Here is a 14,650-nt window from a genome sequence, read left to right on the forward strand (position 1 = left end):
CAAGATTCGCAGCTATCAAATGCAATACATAAATTGTCTACCACTGACCTTCATATTTTGTCGTCTGTCGACAACAAAGAGATTTACTGCTCTGACTAGCAACAGGTCGTGGTTTGTGTGACTTTCAAATTCATTCTGGTTCATACGAACTCACAATTGCTCCTGCAGTCTTGAGAGGAATCGTGAATACTTCCTATCTCTCAGCCAGAGATATAAACTGCAACGTTTAATCAGTAATAAGGTCTGCTAACAGACATATAGAGCAAGTTGTGGGACGCCACCCTTAAGGCGCGTTTCTATAAGAAGTGCGAAATAATGAGCAGGTGGACATGTACTGCTGGATTAGTAGTTGTTGTTGTTGTTTCAGATTTAGGTAGCCTTGTGCCAGCAAATGGGGCCTCTCCCACTATCCAACACTCACTGCTATCATACTTTTATCCTCATCTGATGGGTACCTTAGAGTTCAAAGAGGTTGCAACCTTGCCTGTTAAATCTTTTCACTTCAAAATCACCCCCACCAAAATCACTTTCATGCATCATAATAAAGTTTTCATCTAACCTACCCATCTCACAGACTCATCATCAACATAGAATTACGGGCTGCTCTAGGAGCAAGAGCCCGTGCTGGCACAAGGCCAGCTAAATCTGAAACAACAACAACTGTACAATCAGTTCAGTAAGGAACCATCGATAAACCAGTCAACACCCAGCCAGTATGTCACTCAATACAATCCTTACACTGGTGACCCAGGAGTGACCCGAAGGAGCCGATGGCAGACGTCCGACTCAAGATGACGACCCACGCGCCAACAAACCCTTCGCCGCCTCCCCGCTGTTCCCGAGTCCTCAATAGATGTCTGACCCACCGAGATGACCCACCCCACCACTGGAGCCCCGGACGCCTCCTCCCGGAAGCTTGACGCCACCCCCGAACTCATACCGGACGAGCTGACCAACGAAGGACCAGCCGACGTCATCCTTCAGCCTGCTGCCGTCCCCCTCGGATTGGCTACCGAAGGATCAGCCCATGTCATCCTTCAGCCTACTGTCGTCCCCCTCAAGCTAGCTACCGAAGGATCAGCCGATGTCATCCTTCAACCCGCTACCGTCCTCCTCGAGTTCCTGCCGGCCGGCGACGCCCTTCAGCCTCCTACCCGCCCCAAACCCAAGCCCTTCGTGCCCATTCCAATTGTCAGCAAGACGATTTCCGCATCGAAGCCTTGCTTGTGGGCGGGGGAGTATTGTACGAGACGCATCGCACAGATTGCGGTCTCTTTCGAGAACACGTGTGCATCATCCTTCGGAGGGACAAAGAGAAAAACAAGAGCACCCCGTTTTCTCTCTCTCAAGGAACGCAACTTCTACCATACAATATTTGTTGTCTCGATTTTTGTACAATCACCACCACTTGCATTGCCATGCAAGCATTCTAATCACGTAGCCAACGACACGCAGATCAATCACAGGACTGTCTCAGCCTTACACACAACTATCAAACTGCTCTCAGTGAAATATATTGAAAATATATTCACAAAAGGGATAAATTATATTACTGTGATGAGTAAATATAAGGCTGCTGTAGCATTTCCGTGAAAATGAAGGCTATGGTAGGAAGGCATCACAAGATGCTTAACGAAATAAGAAGAAATAAATGATAGCTGAAAAAGTTATGTATGAGAGGATCCAAACCAGTCTGCGAGTAGCCCAAGATATTCATTTGCTTTTGGGGGCATTCTTATAGGTTAACCTGTTGGACAGAAGGATACATGAGCCAGTAAATATCTCTCTCTCTCTCTCTCTCTCTCTCTCTCTCTCTCTCTCTCTCTCTCTCTCTCTGTGTGTGTGTGTGTGTGTGTGTGCTGTTAGGAGAATATTCTAGCGTAGACTATATTCATAAAGATCTCGATTACTTTTAATTAAAACAAATGACTAAATTTCAGTTGACAAGAGTAGGCAGATAATTCTTTACACCAGTATTTTATGAATAGGTCTATGTTTATTCTGCAGTTGTAGGTCACCATATGAAAAGTTTTCGAAGACACAAAACTACAAGCACCATAAAAAAATAAGAATTACCACAATAAAACGACTGAGTATAAGATAGGCCTATAACCCAAACACCATAAGTTGTGTAAACTGACAAAAAGACATAGGACATTATAGGTCTACGTCCATTTTTATGATGCTGTTATTTCGAAAGAACATAACGTCCTTAAGAAAATTCTCAGCAAATTGTATCCAACACTACTCGCACAGCCTATTATACTGTAAAACTTCAAGTTTAACATTTTCATATACAGGTTTTGTAGAGTGCAGTCACTGCACTCTACAAATGTGCAAACGTGTGCAATGAAATCGATTTTATGACTGTTAAAATGTAGTAAAATTTCCTGAAATCAATATGAAATATCAGTCTGCATAGGTCTGAGAAAGTCTTTGAGTTTAAATTTAGAATGGTGAACACGCTTGACAATATCAGACGGTAATTATCACTGTCCAGTGATTCAAATGCACCGATTCGAACACAGACATTCCTTGTGTCACCTCCGTATTCAGGTGAACCTCCTTTACAAAACACAACACTGTAGCACTGCGGAACACTCCTGACTTCGTTCATATTTTCCTTTTTTTTTAACCACCTTTATTGAGATGCGTATTGCGATTTTATTTCAGGGGATAATATAACGTTTCCTTTTGATGATCTGCAGAACGTAATTTGGTTCGGTACAACAACCATTGCAATATTAATGAACATGAAAAGAACCACACATTAACCACCTTTTCGAAACTATTGCCAGCCAATTAGCTCTAAGGGATGGTCATGACGTAAGCCGTGAGCGGGGCTTAACTGCAAAGAACGCTGGACTTTGCTATAGTATGGCTAGTATGGCTTTTTCAGTTAATGTTAATATTTGAAAACTGGCGTGCTTTTCTTTGTTAGTGTGTTATAACTGTTACGATCTAAACCAAAGCTATGTACACATGAAATAAAAACCTTGAAAGCACATCGAACTGTGTAAGAAGTTCAAAACATGGTACAATTTCGGGTCCTCACCACAGAAAATGAACAAAACTATCTATTACAGAAAGCTGTTCCAACATAGGCCTAACGTAATATAACGTCCACCAACGGAATTGCACATAGATTATGTTTTTGACCATGAATGTGTGTATATATACTTTATCCTGACATACCACATCCTGGTTCAAGACTCCCATTATTATTAAAATAGTTTAACCAGGCCACTGAGCTGATTAAGAACTCTCAAAGGGCTGGCCCGAAGGAGTAAAATAAAATGGAGTCCCAGGTCTAAGCCATAGGCTAAGCACTGGGACTAAATGATAGATGAATAATGAAACTTTAAAAATATGCAAAAAGGCATATGCTTCCACACCAGAACACATGCACACATTAAATACATTTACTCAAGATTCATCTGCAGAGTTAAAAAAAAAATAAAACTGAGTAATGATAAAATTCTAAATAACTTAAGATTTTTTAAAATTCGGATTTTTTTATATTAATTGCCTCGTGGATTTTGTATTTTCATAAATTACTTTTTAAACTTTATTCATGTAAATTACATTTCCTCATGAATATTAAAATTGAGTCAATTGAAAATGTTGCAGGTTCTGATAAAACTTCACCAATCGATCCATTTCCAGAAGTTGATAACCGATGTTGGTTGTATTTTGGACATTTGCATAACACGTTTGACTGTTACTGTCACTAAGCATTCTGAGCATTTGGGAGCTGGCTCATGTGGGCAGCTCATTAAGTGTCCATGTGTCAGACGAGTATAACCTATTCGGAGACGTGTTAGAATTACTTGCGCACGTCTCTCCCTTTGGTATGACCATTTTTTAACTCCAGGTTTTATTTGCTTCAACTTATAATTTTCAGGTTCTTCATTCCATTCATTTTGCCATTTGTTTATAATGCCTACTTTTATATGTTTTATGCAACCGTTGACTGGGATATGCACAGTAGAATCATGTCATATGGGCCTGATAAAGCCCATTATTGCATAACTTATGGAAAGTTCTTCGTTGGGCGAGCGGGTTCCGTTCTCAGCTACCACTCTGTTGGCCGCGAGTTCAAATCTCCGACCGGCCAATGAAGAATAAGAGGAATTTATTTCTGGTGATAGAAATTCATTTCTCGCTATAATGTGGTTCGGATTCCACAATAAGTTGTAGGTCCCGTTGCTAGGTAACCAACTGGTTCTTAGCCACGTAAAATAAATCTAATCCTTCGGGCCAGCCCTAGGAGAGCTGTTAATCAGCTCAGTGGTCTGGTTAAACTAAAATATACTTAACTTATAACTTATGGAGTAATAACTATTGGTTGTCCAATGTTATTTTTTGGTTTGTAACTGAATGGCTTCGATGGCGCTTCCAGAGTCGCTAAAAATTACAAAATTATTACATGAGGTTTCTTTATTTTTATGGCTGGTGCTATTGCGCATAACTCAGCTGTAAATATCGAGGCATTGCCAGGTGGAGAGAATTGATACATTTTGTCTTGGGATACTGCAGCATATATCACTCCATAGTCTGATTTAGATCAGTCTGCGTATATTGCGTAATGTGGACCTTTTCGGCTTATTTGCTCTGTTGTATGTTGTCTATGGTGTTCTGGGGTATATGAGGAACTCTTTGATAAATATTTTAAATGTGTGCAAATTGTTTCATTCATAGTCCGAGGAGGAGGTAATTTTACTACTGAAGGCAATTGCACATTTATATTCGACGACTCAAACAGTCAAGATTCCCAGTGATAACCTACTGAAGCCTGAAAGCATAATCCTATAAAATGCATTTATGAAACAAGAAATGCCTTCAACAGCAGTAAATGCATATATGGCTGATTCATCAAGAGGATAAAGCACTTATTTTGATAATAAAAGTGTAAGTATCTGCATTCTTAAAACGGAAAAGGTTGCTAATGGTAACAAACCATATACATGAATGCGTACCTCTAAGGTGGCAATGGCATGTACCACTGCTTCTCCTGGAGGGAGAAACAGCTTGCAGTGGCAGGAAATGGGTATAGTGCAGTCTCTTGAAGAATTCAAGTATAACTGTATCCTAACGACAAATTAATTTCAGTCTGTCTCCTGAAGCCATGAAAGATTAACGGATTTACATTTCTATGGGTCTCCTCATCTCTAACTTGTGGGCAGATCATGAAGTGCCTTTCATTATCCAAGGCAGAAAGACAGTACAACCGCTGCTTCTGCTGATAGGCCTAACCTTCCGTTCAAGCGTCAAATTTGTTTACTCTATTAATTGACGGTGCACTTTCGTCACCACGAACAGCGTCTTCTAGAGTAACCTTGCACCTCTGGAAATAATTTCTTGATGACCTCTCTTTTATCTTCCATCACAAATGCGTTGCACCCGCATCGCGCTTAAAGGACTAAATTGCTATTCCACGTCTCTTTGTAATAGCCACTTGTACTTGCTGTCGAATGAAAACGACTAATTATGAAACCACAACAACTGGGATGGTAATTAACGCTGATTTTTTCTGGAATCACCTACATCAAAATCTGTATTTGACTGAATCTGACTGAACTCCCTCACCCTGTCCCTAGCATTCTCTGAAGCCTTAGTTGCTGAACTCAGATTGCGTCCTGCAACAGACGCAGTATTCTCGTGCAGACGGCTGCCATGTAACTCAGAAAAAAGCAGCTTGTTCATTGTAGAAATGTGCAAAGCTACAAACGGAATGCTAGCTATAATTTACCTTCAAGATTTTCTGGTTCTCCAGTCCTTGTCTCCACAAACCCAGCTTATGGCTTCGGTAGTTACTTTAGGGAATATAACCAAAGCATTCTCTAATACACAGTGCTTACCTGGAAGGGAAAAGTCAAGCATCAATAAACTGAACATATCCATCCGCAGTTCATTGGTTTGTATAAGTAAATAAATTGTTCCTCTGATCCTGTAATTGCTAGTATATAATCATTCAGAGTAATTAGCAGTTTTATGTAGGGTACAGTACGTTTATGCACACATGAGCATGTGCACACACAAATACACATACACAAATTTACAATATTATATAATTTATATATATGTATACATATATACATATATATATACATATATAATCTCAAACATATTGTAATGTGATTCTAATGGTTGGAACTTTATAGTCATTCATTGGTTTTTCTACAAATTAAAACTATTTTCTTTTTCACTTAATTATCGAGAAGTCACCGAGCAATTATTAAATCTCAAACAGGAAACAAAACAGGCTCTAATACTGTGGAAAATTTGTTGTTAGTCCATTAATTGAATACTGAATTTTGGTCAAAGGCCAAGCGATGGGACCTATGAGGTCATTCAGCGCTCAAACGGAAGTTGACAGAAGGTGGTCTGAAAGGAGTAACGAGGAAAACCTCGCAGTTGCACACGAATCAACTGTTAGGAGAGGGTGGAAAGTAAGACAGAAAGGGAATATGAAAGGAGGTACAGTAAAAGGAACGAAAGGGGTTCCAGCTAGGGGCCGAAGGCACCCTTCAAAGAACCTCAAGTAATGCCTGCAGTGCACCGCATGACGTGCATAGCTGTTTTAAGTCTACGGGCGGGATCATTTCACTTGTTCAAACAAAGATGAGTTGTGTTATTGCCTTTTGTTTCAGTTTAAAATCTTCACAATTTCTCTCAGCAAATTAACATTTGGATTGCTTTCCTTGGTGTGGAGCAATCTACAATTTCTTAAGGTCTCAGTCAATATCTCCTTTAGTTGATGTCCATCAGTAGGGCACAATGCCTCACCTGTAGCTGAAATTCTTTATAATCACAAGTCAACTTATTACCAGAAATATTAATGGGTTAATGTACCTGTTGAATATAATCATATGAAGTACAGAAATTCATAGCTGACCTGACATGCTTATCAGAAGCAGCAGAAGTAAGGCACCTTTCTCTCTAGGAAGCCCCGCTGTAACTGTATGTTCCAAATAACAGTACTGTATATATTAGTATATATTTTTGCTCGAGTCTTTCACGGATAAAATTTCATGGCAATCAGTCATAGGACCTTTAATAAATACGGAGCTATGCACTGCATAATATTGTACTGCCAAATCCTGTGAATATGACAGAAAAACCAAAGTTAGGCTTATCGAAAGGCAGAGTAAGAATGCTAAACTGCCCTTGTCTCCATGCGTTTCAAATGTAAAAGGTTCTGACAAAGTTTGAAACTGTAGTTAAGAGAACTTAACCTACTGTATTGGATATCTGAATAAAGTGGGACACATTACTTTTTATCAAAAGGAGCTGCAGATTCAGGGTCTGAATTAATACAGACAAAAATAAAAATAAAAAACCCTAGGTGTATGAACCATCTTTGCTTGAAATGGCCCACTTTGAGCACAAGTTAGGCATTGCTGTTGGGAAAAATGTGTATTTAGGTGCATAAGTTACACACCATCGTTCTTTTTTGAACACAGGATCAAACATTTCCAGTACCTAAATATCTTCATTCTAATTGCAAAGTTCCGTAACTCAGATGTATCAAAACTGAAGTCTCAAGATTGCCAAGTCTTTAAGAGAATTTACAGTAATTCTTACATTAAGAGAGTATGAACCTTGGGAAAGTACCTCCATACTCTGATAAATTTACGGAAGAAACGTCAACTGTAGGCTTGGACTGTAGTACCACGAGTCGAACAATACGACTAATGAAGTGGAAGTTACAATTAACATGTGCAGCATATGCCCTCTCATAAATGCTCTATTTTATGGTCTTAAGAGTGAGCGCGTGCTAAGGCCACTGGGCCTGGAAACAGGATGCTGTGTACACATTAAATGACGTATATAACTTTCGTATAAAAGTAAAACTCCCTACAAATAATGAATCTTTACAAACTGGACACAATCCAGATACCTCCATTCTTCGAACATTGCCGTCGTGAAATTAAATATTTTATTATTATTTCACAAGATGACACCTATTCACATGGAACACCCAATCACATGCTCAACTCTTTATTAGACTTTACTTACCTTCTATCTACTCGTTCTTCAAGGCTAGAAGGCAAAACATGTCCCGGGAATCTAAATAAGGTGAACCCTGTTTAGTTATAACACCAGACGACATTCTTACGCAGTTCTGAAGGTCTGCTTTATTTTGCAGCGGGCACTCTTCATTTGATGAAAACATTAAACTGTAGTTTCCCATGTCCTCTCTTTTCAATACAATTACTCAACATACTCTCTTCCTTTAGCTATAGTTTCAACTTGTGAAGTCAGTCGTGTCTTTTAGTGTGGATACAACGACATGCCTACTGTAACATCCGTGTGTGTCAGGTATGATTGTAAATATCGACTCAAAACATCCGACTACCGTACCAAGGTCTAGACCTTGTACTGTACAGTAATTAACGGCAATATTAAAACTCACCCTCATTGTTTTCGAGACCTTTCAGCTTAGCTCAGCTTATGATTATTTCTTACCATTCAACACAAGAAGCGTCAATTTCATCACCAGTTTATGCAATTAAATGCTTCTCGGGAATATCTCTTCCTGCTGACTTGCAAAGCGTGGACTATTTTTACACTAGTATATTTCCAGCTTTGATTTACGTGATTATCACTGCGTCTAAATACTGGCAGTATATAAAAGTTTTCTGTATTACATATAGTGAGGTTTTGTATACTTCAAACAATTCCTGTGGATGTAGTCTAGAAATTTATACTAATATTTTCGTCTACCATTCTTCAAGGTTAACCTTATCACAATCTGGCTACATATTAAGTAACGTTAGAGTACTTTTGTTAGCAGTCTCCGTCACTTAAGAATACAAACCTCCCGGGTGACCTGCTTTTGCCCAGGTATAATGATCGTCATTTTAGACTTTCCCAACCTATAATATTTGTAAGTCTTATTCGCTTAAGATTTAGTGTAAAATAAAGTTAATCCAGTACAAATTTTATACGGGTTGCAAAGGCGAACTGCAAGGGTGTGTGAACAAGAAACCTATTTCAAAACAGGGTGTGTGAACAAGAAACCTATTTCAAAACAACGTAAGAGACGTAAGTTGTTCGATCAGCTTTCTCCGAAGATTCTATTATAGAATTTCCAAAAGTCTTGACCAAGATTAACTTCAGACTCGGTTCATTTCCGTAACCAGCCTTTCCCGAGCAGCTTTCATGAGGCTTGAAAGATAATAAAACTAATACAACTTTAAGTAGCAATTTGTTCCAGTCAATCTACTTTTCTTAGACCGTGTCTAGTATTCCACAGCATTAGTACCTTTTGTTGATGAAGTGATCGTAATGGATTTGGCAACATACTTCACTAGTTATTCATATAAATTTTAATTCAAGTCAGAATTTTGATGTATAAATTTCTCAACGAGAAAGTTGGCATTTAAAATTAAGCAACTTAAGCTTGCTGTATTTCCCAGACTGACTATGACCTTTAATTAATAAAAGAATCGGCATCTTTTAAAATATATGTATCCGCCAGGGTACAAAGAATTATAAATACTTATTAACCAATATTCTTTCAAATTCTTCAGTGAAGAGTCTCCTCCTAAACATTTTTAAAAACAATCTCCATTACTACAAACACAATTTGTTTCCAACTATAGAATACCTGCTTCACTTGTCGAGATGTCAGGGCGCCGGGATAAGCTCTTCCCAAGTTCCTACTTCTCTGATGCATGGCCTCATCGTTGGTACCTAGAGGAATGAAATATTCAGTTCATCACTTATAATCTCCATTGCTACGTATATACAGTTAACATGCAACAATTTTCCCGTATCAACAAGCACCTAACAAATACTAAATAAATTGGACAACTTACTAAAACAGCTTAATATTTGTTCTGCACACAAGGTTCATGTCACTTAGCACATTCACAGAAAAGTTCGAAGTTTATTCTTCATAAATTCTATCTGTAAGAGCAGTGCCTTGACAACCAACTGTCAAAAGAGAACGCTGTTTTCCCAAGTGGTAGTATCTTCCGAGTATCACCCAGTGGTTGACTAGTCTTGACACGCGGTCTGCTTTTGTGGGTAGTTAATTTATTCTCACCGAACCTGGAAGCGAAATTAAAGTCCGTCATAAACTAAAGTAGCTAAAAACTGAAGCCAATTAATTTTTGCTTGTTATACACAATAAGATACTCCTACCCTCTGGTATTCAAATAATCTCAACTTGGCAGTAAACTGAACCTTATGATTAGAAAATATAGCAATTGAGAATGTACACTCTATTATTTAATGCAACTATTTAAAGAAATTACTCATTTATTCTTCACAAACTGACTCACTAACCTTAACACTAAGTTTAGGTTTAGTTATAAAATGTAAGTCCCTCCCAGCCCACGATAGACCGAGGTCTATCACATATGCTTGCGAAGGGCATTCCCCCCCCACCCAGGACTTCACCCATGATCAGGGAGGTTATGACTTGCAAGATTTGAGTAAAGCACCGAGACTGCATAAACCAACAATCACCTAGTTGTTTACAAGCAAAATACTTTGTTCGCTTTGTTTGGTTTTATGTACTGTACAGCCCTCCACGGATAATTCTCTGTAGCGGACCCTTGTACAGTCAAAATAAGGTGCTTCTTATATCTGATAATTGTCTTTCAGTGTTTTCTCCCCAGTATCGTAGCCCCTGCAGAACAGGAGTGTCTTTATTTCCTTTTTAAATTTGCATTCCTCCTGTATGCTCTTCACTTCAGCCGGTATTTTGTTGTATAGTCTTGGTGAACAGTGTACAAATGCTCTCTCGCCTGACTTACAATTTGTTCTAGGTTCAAATAGCCTATATGCTTCACTTGTATGTTTGGTTACAATATTCATTTCGGGTCTAAAGAGGCTTAAGCGGTTTCTCAGATATGTTGGTTCATCATATTTTAATTCTTTAAAGACTGTAAGTAGTATTTTATATTCTATTCTAGCTTTTACTGGGAGCCAATGCAGCTCAATTAGTGCTGGGGCTATTCTGTCACGGGAACGTAATCCTTTTATTAACCTGGCAGCTCTATTTTGTACTCCTTGCAATTTGCCTAGTGGGTAGTTACGGAGACCGTAGTATATAACGTTGCAGTAGTCAAGGCTCGAAAGTATTTGGTTGCAAATTGCTGTTTCCAGAGTATCTTCGTTTAGGTATTTTCTAATAAATGCAATGTTTCTAATATGATAGTTTATATGCAATATATAATTACCAATAAGTTGCGAGAAATGTCCGATTAGCGATCCAATAAACTGGATAATTAAAGTGATATCTACTGTATACTGCACAGGTCAACATTAGAGAAGAATCATGTGTACTCCAAATACCTGTAGAATCGAAAGCACAAAACATTAAAGAAACAACTATACTTACATTGTAAATGCAATCATCTAATTCAGATTCAATAATATTCAAACTCACTAAAACTGGAAGTTTCTCCAACAGAAACTATGGTTAATGACATCAAGCACAAAGTTAAATCCAAATTACATGAAATTTAAACTCTTGCTTACAAAACCAACACAAAAAGATCAAATCGTGATTGTCCGTGAAAAAGAAATTTCAACATCATACGAAAGCTTTACTGAACAAGAACCTTTACTCAAGTTCTATAAAATAACGAGGCTAAAATACAGTATATAACGCACTGCCTGAAACCGAAAACGCAAGAACTCGTGATCGCGAAAGGAATAACGCTAAAATGTCCATAGTGCACAAACAAAACTTTGTTCCTCAGGTTGAGGTGGGTGAATGGTTTTGAAGGCCCATGCTCCCTCTTCTTCATATCAGAGCAAAAATGTATGGATAATCAGCCTAGAACCGCCAAGGAGGACGCAGAGAGTGAAACTTGAATTGTCAACGACAACAGACACTATAGGCGGTGTCAGCTGATCCGTCCTCCAAAAATATGCCTTTAATAAACAATTTTTCATGGCAACACTATACCAATGATAACGGCTGCTGATTGTCTAATTCCATCTCATTCGAATGTACTCAAAATAGACTTTGAATTCCTACCAAAGCATTTATCTTTATTTAACATACGGGATTAGACCACAAAAAGCAAAATGACTATAATTAAATAAACCTTTTTGAGTCAGTCGGATGTACTGGGGTTATAACGATATAATTAAGTACCAGTAGGCCGTGTTTTCACGATCAGGTTTACCTGTCATTTCACCCACGACTGCTCGACGGAAGAACGTCCACATTTAAAGAGGATAACTGTCAGTCGGACTGTCAAATCGAGGTCACCGTCCTCCGTTCTCGCCTCGCCTTCGTCGTGTCAACACCAACACCTGGATATTGGTCAACACTACATGGCTGCGATGGAAACTCCACTGGGTGATAGACTAGCTGCCGTGGCAATTCACTTAATATGAATTGACTTATAGATTTTAGGTTTAAGCCAAACACTGGGGCAACTAAGGCCATTCAGCGCTGAATCCGAAACTGACAGTGAAAAGTTTGAAAGGTGCAACAGGAGGAAACCTCACAGCTGCACTATGAACCAATTGTTGGGGAGGGTGGACAGTAAGATGGGAGAAGGGGAATAAAAGCGGAGGTGCGGTAAAAGGAATGAAAGAGGATGCAGCTAGGGGCCGTAGGCACGCCGCAAAGCACCTTACGCAATGCCTACACTGGACCGCATGAGGTGCATTGATGGCGGTCTGCGTTCATCTACAGTCAAATTTCTCCTTTTTAATGAGGCAATATACATTACGCAAGCATCCTTTGTAAATTATGAAATTTGCAAATATGCCAAAAGGCTTACTGCAAAATAATTATTTTAAAAACGAAATATTATAAGCATTTTAAAAACTGACAACCTATTTGAGAGAAAACAGCACTACGGCTCTATCCCGTTCATACTAGCTGTGGGACCGTGCCCAGTGTCTAACGTATACGTTTCAGTTACGATTTAATTGTCATATTTTTTTTCTTTCGTTGATAAAATAGATTATGCCGTCAACGAGTTTTTAAAAAAGACGTGACCAAAGCGGTCAGACCTCACTAAATTCCTTTCTAGTCCGAGCGTTGCATACTTGTTATTGCTTTTCTTTCATGATGATATTAATATTAACCTTCCTTATATTGCTTGTGGTTATGCAAGTTAGTAGAAATCGCGTCATAAGAATAAAGTGGGTTAGATCTATAATGCACTATAAAAAAATAAATTATAGGAGGAGGTCACGTGCTCAACATATTAGTCAACCTTCCGAATTTGCGTTGCAGTTTTCCACCAAGAATCCGCTCTTACAATTTATTATATACAAATTCATTTAATAGACTTTAGCCTCCCATACGCGCTCTCAGATTTTCAGTAAATGATGTCAACTAGGAGAATAGAAGATAATTTGCTCTTATTATGACTGAGTGCTATAGGAGGTATTCTAAGGGCGCTGTCATGGGGTCGATTCCGTGAACCAAAATTAGCTCGAGAAGGACGTTGCTGCCTGCGTGTCAAAGGACAAGCCTATGCTGAAATTCATATGATTATGGATATGAGATTATTTCGTAACTAGAAAATGCTATAAAGTATAAGCCTAACAACACTATAAGATGCTTATGCTTTCAATGCAGGCTGCTGATCTGAAAGTGATACTATTGTCCGCAGGGATCCCATCGTCACTTAAATAAGCCACAACTACTGGCTGTTTTGGGTAGACGTTAAAACTACAGGCTTGTGTCAGAAATGAGCCATAACGATTATTGCGGTCACTGCTTCTTTCATTTGGGTTTCTTTTAACCAGATTCCGCCTACTCCGAAGGAAATTTCCCGTTTACCTTTTTATCGGTCTATTGTTCAGTAACTCGGTTTTATAAATCGTTTTTAACATATACAGAAGTGAGATACGTCATGCTCAGAAACTATTTTAATAGTAGTCAAATAGGCATATCATTATGCAGTTTTAGGCCTGTTTCAAGTATTATAAATGAAAACATAGGCCTAGACCTATTTTAACTTACCCTATTACCCATTCAGCACTTGCACTTTGTATGCTGGCAACATGATTTAAATATCAATCTATACAGTAAAGTGCTTAACTGAATAAATGTCTGCGCCTGGGCATAGTACGGATATTCTGTCCATCAATATTTCTCTGCCCTCTTTTTTTATATAATTTTCTAAAATCTGTTATTGGTCTCATGCTTAAATCACTAAGGGTAGGACTACTTGCCTTCCACAGGTCGTTGGTTAAGGTGGCCGTATGCCAGCACGGGCTCTTGCTCCTGGAGGAGCCGGTATGTTCCCTGGGCATGGTCGCTTTCTGCAGAGTTCAAAGAATTCTAACCAAATTGCTTCTCCTCCTTCGGGTGGGCTGTTTTTAGGATTGAGAAGGCCTTGTACCAACAAAGGATGGGGGAAGGTCCATCGGAGGAAGACCTGTCACGACCTGACACCTTGACACGTGAAGTGAAACTGACGACCGACGAGAAGTCACGAGATTTTGCGAGATTCAACGACACTGAGACTGTTCGCTTTGATACATTTTGGGGATTTGTTGTGTATAGGGAGAGGGTTTAAATGATTTGTCTTTACGAACCAGAAAATCGGAATGAAATTCTTCGTGTGAGACGATGGTTTCTGAAGGCAAACCCTTTTAGGTAATTACTTTTATTTCAGGGTAATTTCAGCAGTTAAAAAAATTGCTCGAAGGA

General features: G+C 38.9%; 1 long non-coding RNA gene across 2 annotated transcripts in view; it reads right to left on the reverse strand.

Moving 5' to 3' along the window:
- The window catches only part of LOC136853196 (uncharacterized), a 71,366-nt gene extending 56,953 nt beyond the window's left edge, over positions 1–14,413 (reverse strand). For both annotated transcript variants that reach the window (XR_010857385.1, XR_010857386.1), the window contains exons 1-3: positions 14,170–14,413; positions 9,828–10,062; positions 9,617–9,702 (exon numbers count right to left, since the gene is read on the reverse strand). This is a non-coding gene — a long non-coding RNA (uncharacterized lncRNA). The remainder of the gene's footprint in view (positions 1–9,616; positions 9,703–9,827; positions 10,063–14,169) is intronic.
- Between the last annotated feature and the right edge of the window lie 237 nt (positions 14,414–14,650).

Source organism: Macrobrachium rosenbergii, chromosome 26 (genome assembly GCF_040412425.1).
Source record: "Macrobrachium rosenbergii isolate ZJJX-2024 chromosome 26, ASM4041242v1, whole genome shotgun sequence".
Classification (NCBI taxonomy): Eukaryota; Metazoa; Arthropoda; class Malacostraca; order Decapoda; family Palaemonidae; genus Macrobrachium; species Macrobrachium rosenbergii.